The sequence below is a fragment of the Corvus brachyrhynchos genome, unplaced genomic scaffold (genome assembly GCF_000691975.1).
Source record: "Corvus brachyrhynchos isolate BGI_N302 unplaced genomic scaffold, ASM69197v1 scaffold87, whole genome shotgun sequence".
In the NCBI taxonomy this organism is placed as follows: Eukaryota; Metazoa; Chordata; class Aves; order Passeriformes; family Corvidae; genus Corvus; species Corvus brachyrhynchos.
This window is the reverse complement of record NW_008239767.1, coordinates 811,430-824,650: the sequence shown is the minus strand read 5'-3', so window position 1 is coordinate 824,650 and position 13,221 is coordinate 811,430.

Here is a 13,221-nt window from a genome sequence, read left to right as displayed (position 1 = left end):
TCTCTGTCATGAGTAACAGTTCTTGGCAAAATAGACTCCTGGGCAAAAGGGGACTGTAAGGCATCTTGTGTTTTCCCAGTGTGTCTCCCTTTGTGGTGTCTTTGGGTAGATAGGAAACACCAGCCAGAGCTAAACACATGGCTCGGGGAAGTCGCTGGTTTCCACAGCCCTTTAAGGGTGTGCATAAGCTGGATGTCAAGCCACAGCCAACACCAGCTGAACAGTAGAGCTTCTGTGTGCGTTGAGACAGACCTGAGGCAATTATGTTTTCACCTGAGATTTCAGGCACATTCAGAGCCCAAAAGAACAGCTTAGTAGCAGTACTGACAACTCAGATTTTTCACTTAGAATTATATTTCGTTAAATACTTAGAATACTCTAGCCTTTGGTTGATTTTTTCCAACTCCAGTTGTACCATGATATATTTTATTCTCCTTTGAGTAGCTATCCTGCAAGGATATTTCAATATCACTAATTCAGTGCAGGTTCTGAGAAGTACCATGAATAACAGATGATAAATAAAAAGGAGTATTTAATATTCTGCACAGTTTTATTAGTGTATATTAGTTGACCTTTAGGTACAACCTAATTCTTTAGCTCAACAAGCTTCTTTTATTATTAAGTTAAAAGAAAAAAATATTCTTAAAAGAATGTTATAAAGGCTGAGAAGTGTTCAATGGATAGAAAATATCAAGATAGCTATGTATTCTGATATAGACAATAAATTCAAGGTTACATTTTCTTCACGGGGGACCTCTTCCCACTTCAGCACAAGACATGATTTGTTTTTACTTCATACACAGAATTTCCATATTTTGCAGTGTCTTCTTACTATGTATTACTACAGTATTCAAACCTTTCTCTCAAGGCAGTTATTATATTCCTCATGAGCTTTTCTATGTTGCTTGTTTCATTGTCTGAGGGTTTCAAAAACTGTAGTCAGGCTTCTTAGCAATCTCTGGCATGAGCACAACCCAGCAGAAAGATCAGAAAGAAACAAGGCACAAATAATTTTAAAAATAACAATATATCTTCTAGCTGTGGGTATTATTGCAATAAGCTGGGCTCATTTTAATATCATTTTTTGGAAACCTCAATAAATAAAATCTCCTTTGTTCAAAGTAAATGAGACCACAATGACTTAAGACCATAAGATTGTTAAATGGGCTATGTTCTTTAGTCCTGGTACTCTTGGGAACTGTGTTTACAGGAATGGACAGTAAATACTCCAGAAAAAAACCACTTTAACCATGACACCACGGGAAAATGTAACTTCTCTCTATTCAGCCTTTGTGAAGACACACCTGGAATATTGTATCCCCACTTGGGCCCTCCAGAACAAGAGGGAAACTGGCAAACAGGGTGAGGCCAGTAAAAGGCTACTAAAATTATTAGGGACTGGGGAGCATGATATGTTAAGAGAGGCTGAGGTAACTGCATTTGATTAGTCTGGAGAAGAGAAAGCTAAAGGGAAGGTATGTCCAATCACTATCTTCATTCAGGAAGATTCTGTCTTGCATTAGGAAGAGTGTCCCCAGCAGGTCACAGGAGGTCTTCCTTCTCTCTGTCCTAGGCAGGAACCTAGAAGAGAAAATTTCAATCCAAGTATTTGTCACGAGTAAGAAGTAGCTGTAAACTGATGATTCTAATCAAAATGTCAGGTAAAGAGGAAATTTGTTCCAAATTATGCAAAGAAACCCAATGCAGAGTCTTTCTGCAAGTGTTTTGCTCTCCCCCTGCATTGTCTGTGGTCTTTATATGTTCTTGCATGCAAGGGTGAAGTCACTAATCACAGGTTACTACAAGGACTGAGGCAACCTGTGGTGCTTATATTTGTTTCCCAGGCAACTTCCAAAAGGCAGAGTCGTGAATGGCGTGGATCTTTGTCCTGACACAATCTATACCTGTTATTGTGATCACAGTTTGTGCCAGCTTCCTGTAATGTCTAAAGCAATGAAAGAGAAAAGATAAAGAAAAAGCCCTGAATTTCCTGCAAACAAGGAAATGACACCTGCATTTCTGAGGCTAGAAATTCCTTAGCCCAAGTCACAAGCATTGGCAGGGAAAAGCTGCAGAATGCATAAAGCCCTTCTGAATTTCAAACTTCCAATCTCACTGAGCACTTAGGCATTCTTTTATTCTCAGTGAGGGATTTTTTAAAACACAAGTAATTTTCCTGTAATTACGGAAAAAAAAGTGTTCAGTCCTTGGGAACTGGGAAAACCCTGAGTGTCCCACATGCACTGGTATAGAAACCTCTAAACTGCATGTGCAGAAAGTTTTGATACTACCTGTGTCTTCTGCCTATGAACAAATCAAAACATTGTAGACTATTCTTTCTGTCCAAAAATTCCTTTCATTGATGCACAAGGGAACTTAAGACAGTACTGTCATTGAGAGAACATGAATTTCATGCCATCTCTTCCAAAATTTCTGCTCCATCCACCATCCTAAATGATCCTATTGTAACCAGGAGTACTTTCCCTCTTAGAGCCTGGTGCTGTATAATTGTGTAGTAAATCTTGTGCAGGATATTTGTAGCTGTGCCTCAGGCAAAATTCCTGGAGTACTGAGATGACTTCACCTGGATTGCTAAATACAGCAGTCTCTCAATGACAATATTGCAGCAGTTGATAGGGATTAATGAGCTCCAGGTTTATTTACACTCCTCAGAGTGTTGTTTTGGGTTGTTTATGGACAGCATTAGCACTGTTCGATCCAATTCTGAAAGACAGTTCTCACAATCCATGGACTAGAAAACAACAGAGGTTTTGCAAACCTCATTGTCACATAAATCAAATAAATACTGCAGTGAGCAGGGTCTAGGGCTGTACACACAATTTCTTCATAGAAACTAAAAACTGATGCTTCAGCACTCTGAAATTTCTATCCAAGCAGGAGTATTTATGATGAAAAAAGGGTAAAGCCTTTGCAAAATTGATACCTCCTAAAAGTACAAGGTACAATCCCATCAGGGACTGAAAAATGGAACCTACAATGCAGACTCTGAGCCACTAGCAAGTATAATGTTATATATTCTCTGTCGTCTCTTTAGAGCTAGGATCCTAAATCTAGCATAGCCTAGGGTTTCCAAGGACCATTATACTCAAACCACAGGGAGGTGATCAAAAATATAGTTACAACACTTCATGGAAATGATCTTTGCTTGACTCTTGTCCGATGGAAGTCAATATTCCTTGCCTTATTTCTCCCCTTGTGCATTGTTCCTCTCAGGATGGCTCGTACTGCAGTGACAGTGTACAGCTGTTGCTATTTTGGTTCATAGGAATTTGCAAGACAGGTGATGGGTCTCCTGGTAAAACTTACACAGAGAGCTAGAGTCAATAGAAAACGCAGAAATATCTAGAGGTAGCCTGTGTAAGTGGATATCTTAATTATTTTGTCTCTAACTTGCTATTCTGAATTGAATATATTGTGAAAATAACACATAGCTTGAAAATCAATGAACAAATCAGCAATTACAGTGCCTAGTAATGTGTCTCAAATAAAGGCTAACAAAATATTTTCCATAGGAAAATAGTGTCAGCAGAAAAAAACCCTTTAATATTTAAGCAGATTGTGCAGTGTTTGAACAACACAGTTAACAATGTGGTTATTAAACTTATTTTCAGAAGAATGAAAAATTCACTGTGCCTTATTTCAGCCATTCAATTTCTCTTTGACAATATGGAAATTGGTTCATGATGTAAACACTCTAATTAAGTAAAGTTTATAAATGGCAAGTATAAATATAGGGTGCAAAAATATCAATGCAAAGTGAATTTATGGAAAATAATCATATCACAAGATCATAAAATAAAAATTAAAATTGAAAGATATGTCTTAGTTACCCACAGACACAGAGAAGTAACAATATGAAAATATTATTTCTGATCTTTTTAATCTGTCAGGGTTCTTCTTCAGAATTCTAACCATGGGATTTTTCTTATTCTTTGAAGATGTGAAATCTCAGACTTAATTCTTATTGGGAATTTTTTCCCACTGGCTCCTTCCTACTTTTTCTTTTTTTCAACTTTGTGGGCAGAACTTCTGACTTCTTCCTGAAACATGACCAGCATAAGACAGAAGGGTCATATTGCTCAGGGAAACAGAGGTTTTTAGGAAGCCATGTCAATATACACCAGATTCTCCTCACCACCTGCACTTCCCAGCATTTCTGTGTATATACCTCAAACTCTCTTCTTCTACACATTTAATATCCCTCTTTTTATAGACACAAGTACAGATAATCTACATGTCCCAGCCTCAGACTGTCTCCTAATTCCTGTGAATAAGTCTTACAAATAGTTTTCATTTTTTTTTAATAGATTTTTCCTAAAGCTTGTGACATGTGTCTGTACTGAGGAAAGCCAAGTGAAGGGCTTATACCTTGTCCTCTACACACCTTTAACTGAGGAAAAACATGTGGCTCTAGAGAAAGGGAACTGGGACCTGAGTAAGAAACCACTTAGGGAAACACAAGAGACAGATTCAGATCAGTTTAGGTCTATCAGAACATCTATGTCTCTGTCTCTACAACTACCATCCAGGACAGGGTAGTTTTACACATTTGCAGTAAAAACAGAAAAGTAGGTGCAAGTAAATGCAGGTAACTAGAGTTTGGTTTTGTTGGTTTGTTTGTTGTTTTTGTAAGGAGAGGGGAGTGTAAACGGCAGATAAACCACAAAAATGACAAAAGGAGGAAAGGAAAAAAAGGAAAAAAGGAAAAAAAGGAAAAAAGGAAAAAAAGGAAAAAAAGGAAAAAAAGGAGGTGGATTTTGATCTGAACAACCCTGTTCTTTCATTTTGGGTGCATTTGCAGTAAACAGCAAGCAAATGGAGACACAGAAAACTGTCTGTAGTGCCCTTTTCTTCCCCAACACACAGGCGTGGTTCCTAGGGCCAGGTACATACCCCAGTCAGAGGGCAGAGACTGAACCTCTGCTGATTCAGACAGACTGCACTGAAACCAGTGGGCAGTTTCCAGCTCTGTCCTCAAGGACACGGAATCTGTCTCTCCATTTTTTCCTCATTCAGTCACAGTTTCATTTAGTAAAACCAGAGGTGTTGACACCTCCTCCCAGTCCTTAACACTCTGCAGGTAGCACTGCTCTCTCTGTACCAAGCCACATGCATTTCCAAGCATGAAAAGAATCTGAAAAGGATCACATAAAAGGAAAGGAGTGGTGGTTTATGACCCTTGAGACCCTGGTTTGGGTGCAGGGAATTGATATTTACAGGCTAGGATAACCTAGACCTCCATATCCTTGAGCTTTTTCATAAGTGAGAACACTGTGACTTCTCATAAAGCGAAAAGCTTTAAAAGGAAAATCTGAAGGCTTAAGCAATTTTAATCTATGATTTCACCTTAAAGTGTTTGCTAAATTCAGGATACATTTGAAAATGATTTTAACATTTACAAAATTAGGGAATGGGAGCAAAATGTCCCCCAAAACATACTATGTCAAGAGGCTCCACCTTCTCTTCAGCATTGTGAGACTCACAGGCTGTGAGACAGAGCTGTTGGGGAGCATAAATGGGCTAAAATCTAAAAATCTATTCTAGAAGTGTGATAAATTCTCACATGGGACTTAACAATGGCTCTGCCTCCTGAAAAAAAGAGGCACTGGAGGAAAAAATATGTCAGAGACACATATTTTTCTGGGAGTAAAGAGTCTGGGGCAAGGTCTTCAGAAGCGGAAAGAGGAAAATCACTCATCCAAACAAGGGTTTTCATATTAAACAGCTGGGGGATCTATGCATCTAAACAGGTACTACTATGCATTTAATTTCATCCAGAAAACAGGAATTCGTTAACTTCTACTCCTTGTTCAAAAGGAAAATGTGTATTTACTCTCATTATAAAATAAGTTTTAAACTCAAGCAATTTTCTGAGGTGGTCTAGATATTTTAAAGAACTTGAAGGCAGTTTTCTCTTATCCAGGAGTACCTGTAAGTGCATTAAAGTATTGTAAAAATTATTTTTAACAAAAAAAGAAAGTGGATATTTAAATCGTGTGAAATGGAATATCATTGTTCTTTACAAGTTCACAGAAAAAAATTATCTGAGACTGACTGGTGTGAAATAAATAGGCTTTTCATTACATTTGCACTTATATTGGCACTGCTGAGATGTTTACATACACAATAGTTTCTCTTTATAGGAGGCCTCAATTATCCACTACCTATGGTTCATACACATTATTTTTCTTCCTGAAACTCTGACAAAGATAACCACCTGGAAAGCTGAAAATAAATTTCAACTACAAGATGATTTGTTTAAAGAGGAAGCAATTTTTAAAATTTTTTGCCTCTAGTCAAGTAACTGCAATTTTAAATGCAATTATTTTTCCCTGAGATCATACTTGCAGATATGAGCTACGTAGAGCCTCTTTTAAAAGTCTTGCTTTGAATATGGATGAGTGAGAACCATTTATGCAACATGTATCTGAAGGTCATTTAATTTTTTCAGAATTAACCCATAACTCCTGGGAAATGACACTGCATTCTAAATTAACGTCAAACATCCCGGAGTGCTATCAAGAGAAGATTCAGCTCTGTATGGTATCTGAGGCTGTATGGTATTACATTTCAGAAGCCATTTTCTGTTACAGCACAGGAACATGGCAGGAAGAAATACTATCAGAGTAGCTATAAGTATGTAAATGTGTATGAGAATGACACCAGTTTAAACTAAAACGCTCCATCTGAGTATTTTTTTACTAACAAGATTTTACTATTGCTAAGATAGTGAGTCTACTTGATTTGTTTAACTCATGGACCCTTGAAAGTTTGGGCTGATTTTCCTTTTCGTGTTAACATTATATTTGCAAAAAATCCCTAATGAGCCATGCTGCAGCTTCTGGTCTTTGAGTTCTGTTTGGATAGCTAAACACGCCTAGCAGTTCTGGCTGAAAACAAAAAAAACTTAGTGAAAACTACATTATTCTCTGCTTCAAAATTAACAATGGCAAGAGGAAACAGCTCTAAACCCCACATTCATCTTCTTGGGCAAAAATAATAATGGAAAATATCAAACCAAAGCTATTTTGCAGAATCACTATAAGATGTAACAGAAGTTGCAAATGAGCTAGTTAATTGAACCCAGATATTTTCTTCTTCCTCTCACTACATATATTCATTGAAGCTTAATGTTTTTCCTGAGGTATTCTTCATTTGAAATTGTTAACAACTTGAACTGTTTTGCAAAGGCAGATACTGAATAATATACTCTGGATTATTAGGAATTGCGAGGACATGTAAGATTTGATCTGTGCCTTCATTTCACTTCATAGAAATGCACTTCATAGTAGCAGTGAGAACAAGGGTCACTGAAGAGCTTTGTTGGGTATTTTAGAGAACTGTAGCAGAAATACTAAGATTGGCATGATCTGTTCATGTTCCTCTGTGTGGCTGCAGGTGCACCCAAAGGAACAGAAGGGCCGTAAGACTGGTGCATCTGGTGGCACTCAGATGAATAGGTCACAGACATCCTAGTACAGCACAGCTAGTTGCAATCAGGACAACTAGAAAGCCAGGAACAGCCTACACCCAAACTAAAATACACAAACAGTAATGGCTCCCATCAAAGTGGGAAGATAAAGAACAGACTGGAGTCCTAGGCTGCCCATAGAAGGGGAAAAAGGATGGTGAGAAAAATCTGTGGACTCACAAAGGTGGCATGGGATGGAATAGGATGGAGAGGCAAAAATCATCAGCAGCTCCTAAAGGGCACAAAGAAAGTGAAAGGTCAGTCACCGTCCCCAACCCAGGCAGCATGGCAAGGTCTTGGATTTGATGTCCACCTGGAGGCACCTGTCCTGGGGGTTATGAGAAGTACATCAGGAAAAGGTGAGTGAAGTAAGATTTCTTTTAAAATAAAATGTTTTCCTCCCATAAGGGTCCATATGGAGCTTGTAGCAACAGTGTAACAGCATTATTTTCTACAGCATAGACAAAGTGATCCTCCAGGTCCCCAGAGCAGTAAAATGAACTCCCTCATGGAAACAGCAATGAACACTGTCACTGAACCTCTCAAGTTTACAGGGGGAAAAGACAGGTGAAGATATCAAGTGGTTATCTCCCCAAGAGCAATACACAGCTTTTAAAATGCTGTGCTCTCCTAGGAAAAAAGGTGCATAATCAGTGTCCAGCTATGCATAGCCCAGCTAACATTATGGACTTGGCTGGGAGAACAGCTGATGAAGAGTGTTCTTCTCCATTACCTGCAGGACGTAAGGTCCCTGGAGCACTACAGCACTGCACATGAGCTGAAGAACTGCCTGCAACCTTGTCACATTTTGCCTTGCCCTTGCTTCGCACTTAACAACTTTGTGTGCACTAATTAACTTAGTTTTGGGTGATAAAGAAATAACTACTTCTGTTTAGAGCATTTATTTGACAGTTATCATTATAATATTCAGGCTGATTCATCAGAAAGGACTTTCTTGTGCTATTTGTCTATGGAGTGCTTCACAAAATTTGTATCAGTAAGTAGAAATAGTCTTTAGTCGGGTTGGGGTTGAGACTTAAGCCAAGCTGGAAGATACCTAGTGCAGTAGCAGCAAAAGAAAGATTTTTTTGCCAGGCAGCCTTGGACCTACTACAATTCCAAGGCTGCTGTGCTTAGAAATGGCTTCTCTTCCCTGCTGCTGCTTGCTGCTGCTGGTGTGCTTGTCACAGCAGCAACAAGCAGTGATGCCATCAGTGACTTTGGAGCTTGAGGTGAAACCCCTTCCTTGCAGCCTTTCCCCTGCCACCCCCATGGCCCCTTCCCTCCAGTCAACCACTCCATCCACCTCCTTCCTCCACGCGAGTGGCGCTGCCTGCTGGGGGAGCATGGGCTGGTGCAAAGCACGCTGTGAGGCAATCTGTGGGCAAACTGGTTGTTAATGGGCTTAGCTGCACTGTGTGAAGGCCCCATTCCTTTTCAATCAAAACATTCGATTCCTTCAGGGGGTTTGCACTTAACGTGATAGGGAGTTCAGTTGCTCTGCAGTTAATAAATGTATCCTACTGGTCACTGTTGCACTGCAGAAATATACTTTGGTTGTTTTACATTTCGAGGCACATGGTTTGCTTAAATTCACCAGCGTTTATTTCCTCAAGCCTGTTCTATATTCATTACATGCTTATGTTTCCCCTACTTCTATGCATTATAGGGATGCTTGCCATGAAATATATTTCCTTGGATTCTGGTATCTTCAAAACACCTCAGGTATTTTTGCAGAAATCATTTTATTTTCTTCCAAGTGAAGTTTATTAAAATATCCATTGCTACAGGCTGTAGTACGTGGAATGGAGCCATAACTCATACTTAACAACCTTTTTCCAGTCTTGCTACTGCTAGCTGAATAAATTTAAACTCTCTTTTTGACTGTACTGATTTTTGGATGTGGCATTTCCCTTACTAACCGGGGTCATTTTTTTTAATGGCCATCAGTGTTCTTACAGGACATGTGATTAAGGATAATTTCTGGCCTCTCACAAGCGTAGAATTCTTAGTGCCTGTTAGGTAGCAGCAACTGTGCTTCTGAAATACACACTATTTTTCTATTAAATTCCCCAGCTCTTTATCTTAATTATTTCCATTTTATCTATTCTATTTTCCCGTTACTTGCCAACACAGCAAATGATGCCCTGAGGTACTTGGAGACTGCCTTAAGTGCTGCCCTAAGTGCTGCCATCTGAGGTTAATTAATTTGTACCTCTGGACATCACCTCCGAGGTACATTTCTTTCCTCTTCTGCAGTGAAAGAGCTGTAAACCAAGCACTGCATGTGTGCTTCATAGGGAAAAGACTCAGTTGATTTCCTGTTTTCAAAAGCCCTTGATTGACCAGTCCGGGTTGTGTGACCTGTTCCCTCCACGCCCTGCATGGCACCAAAGCACCACGTGGCTGTCACTCTATGTCCACTTGACTTCTTAGTGCAGAACACCTCTGTGTCAGCTTCATGCTCTGCATTTCACCCCTACGGCTGTGTTTCAGTCTGTGCAGTCTGTAACAGAGAAGGATGAGATAACCACCACAGATATAAAGCAATATTATATTAAAGATTGTAATCTCTGAGGAGAAGAGCATACAAAGCAGTACCAAAACTAGACAGATTTCAACTGAAATTCTCTGTGCATTCTGGAACAGAAAAGGTAGCTCACAGAATAAGTGGTATCTCCATCTCTAGATGCCTCCACATCAGCATGGGATGCCTCCTGGAAGACTGTTTTAAATGGGGCTAAAACTGTGTGGATCAGCATGAGGCAAAATGCCTGGATTGCGCTGACTTCTGCAGTGAGGAAGCTAAACCAGACTAACAGTTGCTTCTTTCCTTAACATCTTGAACTTATGTTCATTTTCTACACTTGTAGCCTTTTTCAAATTTCTGGTTATTATGAGCCCTCCAACCTGCACATTTCTTGGCCAAAAAAAAAAAAAAAATTATTTAAAAGAAATAGGTAGAGACCACAGCCAAGAAACAAAATTGCCAGTTTCTTACATGACTGCTGATTGTGACAACCTGGCAAGAGGAACCTGATGAACTTCCATGACAGCAAAGGCTGAAAAATGCTTTTCCCTTGCTATATTTGAAAATACTTTTCAGCATGATTTTGAGGACAGCATTAAAATCAATAAGAAATAGAAGGGAAATGAAGGACAGAGTTTAAGCACTGCAAATTGTGCTTTTTCTTTGTTTCTATTTTCCATTATTTGTATTAACTACAATATTAATGTGAGACAGCAGTAGCTAGGGCACTTCTTGAAGACTGTTCAGGGGATCTTTTTATTTTTTCTTCCAAGGACAGAAAATTGAAGCAAATGAAATATGACTTGTATGAGAGTCTGAATGGTAATAAACATATATTGTATTCCCAGTACCTATGTGACTAGGTAATACCACAAGATGCAGAGAAAGAAGATCTATAATGCAAGAAAATAAGCAACAGAAGCCAAAGGAAGAAAAGAAATTAAAAACCCTCAAAATCTGATACTGTTCCATGCCTACACCAGTCTATTTAGCTTTGCAAATTACAATTTGGACCTGATTGTTAACTTTGCTGGACAATTTGCAATGTGTGTAATCTTTTTTCTGTGCTTGTATAAGCTGCCAATGAATCAAGACACTGTGTCAAGGCAAATTACTGTATTTGTATTAGGTATTTCACTTGCTTTAGTCCAAATAACTTTAGCGTATACTGACATCCAATATTCAAATATGCAATATAAATTCAATTTGCAGTCTCTTGCATTTCTAATGTATGGGAAATTTTAAACAGAGTGCAACCATTTTAAATATTTATAAAAACTCAGAGGACTGCAAAGTTATTGGGTATTATAATTTGCTTCATACATAAACATGACAGCAAAAAGGAAAAAAATAAGAAAGTTCTACCGCATGGCTTTATTTTTAAAGGTTGTTTGAAAAAAGTTTCAATATTAAACAAAAAAGAGTTTATCAGAAAGACACCTGAAACTTCACAGAAGGCAGGATGCACAAGCAATAAAGGGGAAGAAGTGAGCTCTGGGAATCCTCTTCAGAGAGCAGCGATTTGGGACATGAAGTTGCACCTCAAGGGCTGCTCATTCCCTAAAGCATGGCAACTAAACTGAATGAGGCTTTTTTCATGCCCTTGTTGTGGTTCATCCCAGCCAGCAGCCAAGCCCCACATAGCCACTCACCCACTCACTCACTCCCCCAGCCAATAAGACTGGGAAGAAAATCAAAAGGGCAAAAGTGAAAAAACTCGTGGGTTGAGATAAAGACAGTTTAATAGGGAAAGCATAAGCCATGCACACAAGCAAAGTAAAGCAAAGCAAAGCAAAGCAAAGAATTAATTCCCTGTTTCCCATGGGCAGGCAGGTGTTCAGCCATCCCCAGAGATGATGCAGGGCTCTATCACCTGTAGTGGTGACTTGGAAAGACAAATGCCATTACAAATGTCCCCCCACTTCCTCCTTCATTCCCTCACTTTATATACTGAGCATGATGTCACATGGTCTGGAGTATTGCTCTGGTCAGTTGGGGTCACCTGTCCAAGCTCCTCCCAAACTTCCAAGCACCCCCAGGCTACGAAAAGCAGAAAAGGCCTGGGCTCTGTGTAAGCCCTGCTCAGGAATAACAAAAACATCTCCACCTTATCATCACTTTGGATTTGTGTTCAGCACAAATCCAAAACACAGCCCCATGCCAGCCAGTGTGAAGAAAATTAACTCTAGCCCAGCCAAAGCCAGCACAGCCCAACAAACCAAACCACTCCTGTTTGCCCACCTGGCACCATGCACCCTCCCAGACAGAGGGAATCAGAATGATGGATGGATGACCATGGGTACCCTCCTTGGCTCCAACTAACTTCTCTTTGAGCTTTGCCAAGTATCATTAAAGAATTCAGCCTTCAGGCTGATCTAGTATATACTGGATAATTTTAAATCAGCTGAGCTATATGCGGTTTCTAATTGTAATCACAGCCCAGCAGCAGGTATAATGCCACTGGCTTTTTTTCCTGACTTGAGTTATTTATACATGGAAAGCAGTTCTCATTTCCTTAAATCTTTTGGAAGAACTAAATGGCAATCCCGATGGCTCCCTTATTTAAGACAATAGAGGTAGATTGGGGCACTAAGTGGTAAAAAGACATCTTCATGCAGCCTAACAGAAATGGAAGAGGAACAGGGTATGTTTGGATTCTTTTTCAGCATCTAAAGAACATGCTAACAAATAAGAGACTCAGGGAACCCAACCAAGTTCCTTCAATTTGCCTGGTTCCTATGCTCAGTCTAACGCTTTGTGATTTCAGGACATCGTGAAAAACAACAACAACAACAACAAAAAAAGTGTTGCATCAGGGATTACTGCAACAAGCATATTTCAAACCAGGAGTCCCGTGGAAAACGAAGTGTATATGGACAGATTCGTGGTAGATGTTTCAGAGATGTTTATTTCTCCAGCCGCATGGCCGGGGCTCTGCTCAGGAACTCCGCAGTCATGGGACCCCAGGGTCCTTGGCCACCCCTGGGAACACAAACCAACCAATGGGAAATGAGACTGACCAGGGGCAGGGAAACCCCGTGCCTCCCCCCCAGGGCCCATCTCCCAGGGCTCCATGGCAGGGGGAGGGACCCCAACATCTCACCCGTTTTATTTTAATAAAAGGAGAATGAAAATGACTGGATAACAAGAACAGTTTCAAGACAAAACAAGCCACCCTCCTGAGTCTTTAAATGTCCAA